We start from the raw sequence: 6,082 nt of genomic DNA, 5'->3' as shown, positions 1-6,082 counted from the left end.
ACTCAAGGGAGGTCTTTGCAATGATATTTTTATACATGAATATCATTCAAGTTTTTTTTTCTTAAATTATGTATCTTGAAAATGTTTCAACTATTGAGAGGATCCGTTTGTGAGATATCATCATGACGATTTTTGTTGTTGCAAATCTTATAACTGCTGTCTGTTGAAATAGAAATGTGTGACTTATTAGATCTTATTAGATTATTTTCCAAATGATATTGCAATAACTGTCATACAGTAAAGTCGATGTATTGTATATCTGCTCTGACAGAAACCAGTGTTTCGAACCACAAACCTTACCAAGTAAGATCCATGAATAGAGCAATCATTATATATACAATTACTCGTAACTCGGATAGTTTTCTTTCCTCTGCTGACTTGTAATCTCCCCCGAGCTCCTCAACCAATCTAAGTCGGAGGAAAACAAGGCACGCCTATATATATATATATATATATATATATATATATATATATATATATATATCTCCTGGGGAGGGGGAGTGAACTTGTGATTTGATAAATCAGGACAGCATCCAGTGGGAAGCGATAAACAAATCAGAGATATCTTGTAATGACAAATGTATATTTAGAGTTATTTTATTAAAAAGAGCATTGGCAGTGCGTGTCTATTGATTATTCTAGTAGGCCTGGTATAATTATGTATGTTTCTTTGTGCTGCATGCTGTCATGATGTTACGTAAGGAGCATCATAACCATCAGCCTGTGTTGATGGCCGCTTCAAAGCTTATTTTATCACCGTTTCATTCTGTAGTATTAAATGTTCTTGCCATTTCTGTGGTATTAGGTTCTCAGTAAGGTGGGACAATGACATGATCCCTCCACAAATCATCCATCACAGTGGCGGATCCACAGGGGGCGCAACCGGCGCACGCCCCCTTTATTTTTCGTTAAAAACAAAAGAAATAAAAACAAAAGGAAATGAAATGAAACCCGGAAGTGGCAACAGAAATATTGGTTGCGCCGCCCCCCCCCCCCCCCCCCCCCATTTACAGATTCCTGGATCCGCCACTGCATTATGGTGTTATTTCCTTTCTTTGTAATTCACTTTGTGTTTGTTGAAACACCTTTTTGGTGAATATGGTATCTTATGTGTATTGTTCTTTTAGTTTGTATATTCCAATTGATGTTCCTTATATCACATTTTATGTATCCTTTGTATCCTTTTAATGATTATGTGGAAATGAAGTTGAATTGAATTGAATTGACATATCATTCCCCAGCGTATAAAGTAAGGAATTTTGGGGAATACATCGAAATCAAACGATCATAATAATCAAATGCAAAATTATGCTGAAAAATTACATGAGTGTACTTTCCAAAAGACACGTACGGTTAGTTTGATAATTGTTCACAGAGCATCATGTCAATTTTTATCTGTCCGTTGCATGCTTTCAAGAGTGGGCTGGAGAGGGTACTTTGAAAGTGCATAATATATATTCCATCATTGATATCCAATATTGTGTTATGTGTTGTGTGTATCGTGTTGGAGAGATCTCAATTTTGATGAAAAATGGACTCAGCGCCTTTTGGAATTGAGCTCTTCAAATAAAATGGTAAAAATATAACAGGTAAAGAATTGCCATAAGAAAATATGGCAGAGGTAAAAATGTCAGCGGTAAACAAGTCAGAGGTTAAAATATCATAAGTAAAGATTTAAGGGGTAGAAATATTTGAGGTAAAAGAAAATCAGAGTTAAATGTCAGCTGTAAACATATCAGAAGTGATGATATCAGAGGTAGTAATGTTAGAGATAAAAATGTCAGAGACAAATATGTCAGATGTAGAAAAAACAGACAAACAAACTAGTCACCCAGGGCCAATAATTATTGTACATAAACTCTTGCAAACCACTAATAAACTGCAAAGTTGAAGAATATCAAAGGAATTATATTCAAAATTTGGAGTTCTTCTCAATATGCTGAGTTTTCTTTATGTCAGTAGCGCAAATCTCCCCAGAACACACACACACACACACACACACACACACACACACACACACCACGCAAAAACCCATATGACGTTATGTACATTTTATATAACAGCTATAGGCGTGTAGTTGAGGACAGTTTTTCTATATCTTTTTTACGGTAAAGAAATGAATGAAGCATAGTCTAAAAAGGACATTTGCTAAACCTCCACCTGTTAAACCTCATTTCCTTAAAGGACAAGTTCACCTTCATAAACATAAGGATTGAGAAAATGCAACAATATTAGTAGAACACATCAGTGAAAGTTTGAGGAAAATTGGACAATCGATGCAAAAGTTATGAATCTTTTAAATTTTTGTGTTGGAACCGCTGGATGAGGAGACTACTGCAGCTTGTGAGTCATATGCGTACAACAGTATAAAGAAAATGTAAAAGAAAATTCAACATATTTTCACTTTTTTCGCATAATAAAAGAGCACTTGACTTGCCTCTTTCTAAAGGCAGGGGGAATAATATTACCCATAACATTTGTCGGTAACGAGTCAGGGGAATGTGTACTTTTTTCAAAAGATGGAATTTTGTGAAATTCTCTTTATATTTTCCTTATATTGTTGTACGCATGTGATATCTAAGTTATTCATACACTGCAGTAGTCTTCTCATCCAGCGGGTACTGCTCAAAAACTTCAAAAATTCATAACTTTTGAACGGATTGTCTGATTTTCCTCAAACTTTCAATGATGTGTTCTACCAATATTGCTACATTCTCTCAATCCTCATGTTTATGAAGGTGAACTTGTCCTTTAAATTTAGGTTTCGATTTCATCTTTGAAGGCCAGTTACGACATTAATATTAAAGTGAATGCATCACCTGCAGACTGTATGGCGCGCTGTCTTCTCTCTTACTCTTAACAAAAACGATCAACCTGGATGATTTCGTATTGTATAATTGACCTGTGACTTTTCCCCCTCATATATCTTTACCTCTGACATTTTAACCTCTCATATCTTTTTTTAAACCCCTGACATAAAGAGTGGTGATTTGGATCAGTTCGTAGCTCGTCTCGTCTCGTCTCGTCTCGTAGCTCGGGACCCGGGTTCGATTTCCGCGTCTAACTGAGCGATGTTATGCGTAACCATACCGTCCCTCTATAGTAAGAGGCGAAAACACTCTGTCCCTCAGATAAGACATAAAATGGAGGTCTCGTGTGTGTGAGAGTCTCAACTAATGCGCGTAAAAGATCCCGCTTCAGTTATTAATCGCAAAGAGCAGGGTAACCCGGTGAGATGGTCCCAGTGCTCACATCCGGCTGTACCCCAAGGAAGACCAGCTATAGTACAGCTGAATATGGGCTATCCAGCTATCTTCTCAGATCGCAAATAAAGCGAACAAAAAAACAAAACAAAACAATTATTAAGGCTTACCTTTGATATTCTACCCTCCTGACATTATTACCTAGCACCGATCGATTATCTCAATTCGTTGAACTGTCCTTACGTTTGCCATGTTGCCTTTTTTAACGTTTACCACAATAATTGTAACATCATCAAAAATTCACCCTTCCACGATTATGGTGAAAAAGTCTTCGGCGAGATTCTAAATTCTTCATAGACATTGAGTAAGCCAGTTAACTTTATGTATAAAGAAGAATATGATGTGGTTTGCAGTCCGTGTTGGAAACCGAAAGCTTTGTGAATAGGTGATGTTGTTAACCCACGCTGCTGATGTGGTCGATAATCGAAACAATGCTCAGATAAAAATCTATAATTCATTGACCACATCATAGCGACACATGATACTCTATTCTTCTAAATTGTTTAACAGATACAAAAACACTGGTGAAATTAATATACTTACAATGATCGTACATTTACTCTATTCAAGCAGTCAAGTGTAATTTATGATTGACATTTTCAAGTTGCTATCAAATATCCTGTCTATTCGTTTGTTTTAAAGCTGTAGAAGTTCAAGAGACCTTATAATCAAGCACTCTATTCTGTTACACTTATAATGCACTGACAAGGAGTGGGCATTACAGTTGTGTCTTGCCATCACGTGCACCCAGTTGCTTAGTCTCACGACATGAACATGGGCAGAGTCCTCAAGAATCCATTTTGAAGCTCAATAGCATATTAGGATGGTAATACCAGTATGATACAGATTGAATCTAAATATTGATCTTATTTTCTTGCTTTTTTTGTCGTCTACAAGATTAGTTGCGGGCGCCTATACTTACGTGGTGTTGTAACTTGACTGACTTCACATCTGTCATGTCTGTCATATTTCTGAGATCACATAGGACAAAGTAATTGAAATCTGAAGTTTGTATTTTCTTCAGTGATACTAATAATTTCTTATGCTGTTTTTTTTTTTCGTCTCCAAGATCAGTCGCGAGTGCCTACCTACATGGTGTGTTAACTTAATTGACTTTTAATTTGCATCTGTTATATTTCTGAGATCACAAAGGACAAAACTATTGAAATCACGCGCTTGCATTTTCTTCAGTGATAGTGATATTTTCTTTGTTTCCTGCTGTTTTTGCCGTCTCCAATATTAGTTGCGAGTGCCTGCTTACATGGTGTGTTAACTTAACTGACTTTTAATCGACACAAATGTGGGAACATACAACCCATGTAATTCAAATGTCAAATTTTGTGCATTGGTTAATGATAATCCTCAAATCGTCCTTACGCAATCGCTGTTCTAAGCCATTTCTTCGGTCGATTTTACGATTGATTACATAATAAGAAAATTCAGATGCGTGTTCATCTTAATGTCTCCTTTTACGGAATTGCTTGTGAAAATGTTTGTTAAATGGGAATAATGGAATCATGTGACGTTTTGTTTTCTTGGGGGGGGGGGGGGGGGTGGATGTCAAAGTAATACATGTATATTTTAATTCGGAAGGCTCCCATGGCTGATGGTGTAAAGCACAAAGGAATGAAAGCAGCTCCAGTAGCTCTGCTCTCCCATTTTCACTTTACCTATTTCCAGTTTCCCCCGTTTCTTTCACAGCCTGCATGGCCTGAGATTCACCGCGGTGTTGTTAATCTTTTCCATGCCAACGAGTCAAACTTGCACAGATTTCAAGCATAAACCTGTGTACAGGAGATTAATGTGCAGCTATGGCACACAGAGCATTAATGATGTCAAAAGGAGATCTGTGATGTTTTTCTTTGATAGTGACGAGTGCCTAAACTATAACTGCAAACATGTATATTATGCTGTGTGTTTATTCTCCCACTATCTGCAACAAATGACAACACGTGTATCATATATATATATATATATATATATATATATATATATAAGGTGAAGCGGGCTTGGCATCGTACGTTGTGGGTGCTGCATTATCTTTATGTATAGGTGTGACAGAGGAATGACTGCTCGCAGACGTTTCAGTATATATATGTATATTTATATATATGAAGAGTTTGTTTGCAAAACCGATAAGCCCATATTTGCCAAATGGAGATATTTGCAATTAAAGGTCAAGAAAAATAAAGAGAATAATAAGAAAATGTTTGCTTCTTTTGACCATAACTTCAAAAATATACCTTTATATGTAGTGACCAATATATCATTTAAAAGGTATTATTTTGTACTTTATGACAGAGATCGTACTTCAAAATCTTCAAAAATGGACTTATCGGTTTTTGCAAACAAACCCTTTGATTATGCATATATATATATATATATATATACATTATAATAATAATAATGATAATAATAATAATAATAATAATACAAGGTATTTACTTATAATGCGCCAGTTCCACATAGTTAACGTGCTCAAGGCGCAGTAGAAGTAAGTTATGAAATATAAAAATCCTTACAGAAACATGCACATGAAAATGAATGACACTATAATGATAATGAAAAAAATATACATCATACAATTCTACTGGAAAATGGTCATGAACAAATGAGTCTTGAGGGTAACTTTCAAGGAGCCAACATTCGATATGTGACGGATAGCTTGAGGCAACTGATTCCACAGGTAAGGTCCAGCATGTGCAAATGACCGATCCCCCCATGATTTCTTCGTTTTTGGAACAACAAGCAATCTACAATCGGATGACCTTAAACATCTAGAAGGATTATAAAATGCCAGTAAATCAACATTGCACTCT

Source organism: Diadema antillarum, unplaced genomic scaffold (assembly GCF_040938485.1).
Source record: "Diadema antillarum isolate AM-2024a unplaced genomic scaffold, OU_Dant_1.0 seq00002353_RagTag, whole genome shotgun sequence".
NCBI lineage: Eukaryota > Metazoa > Echinodermata > Echinoidea > Diadematoida > Diadematidae > Diadema > Diadema antillarum.
Note: the sequence above shows the minus strand (reverse complement) of the source record.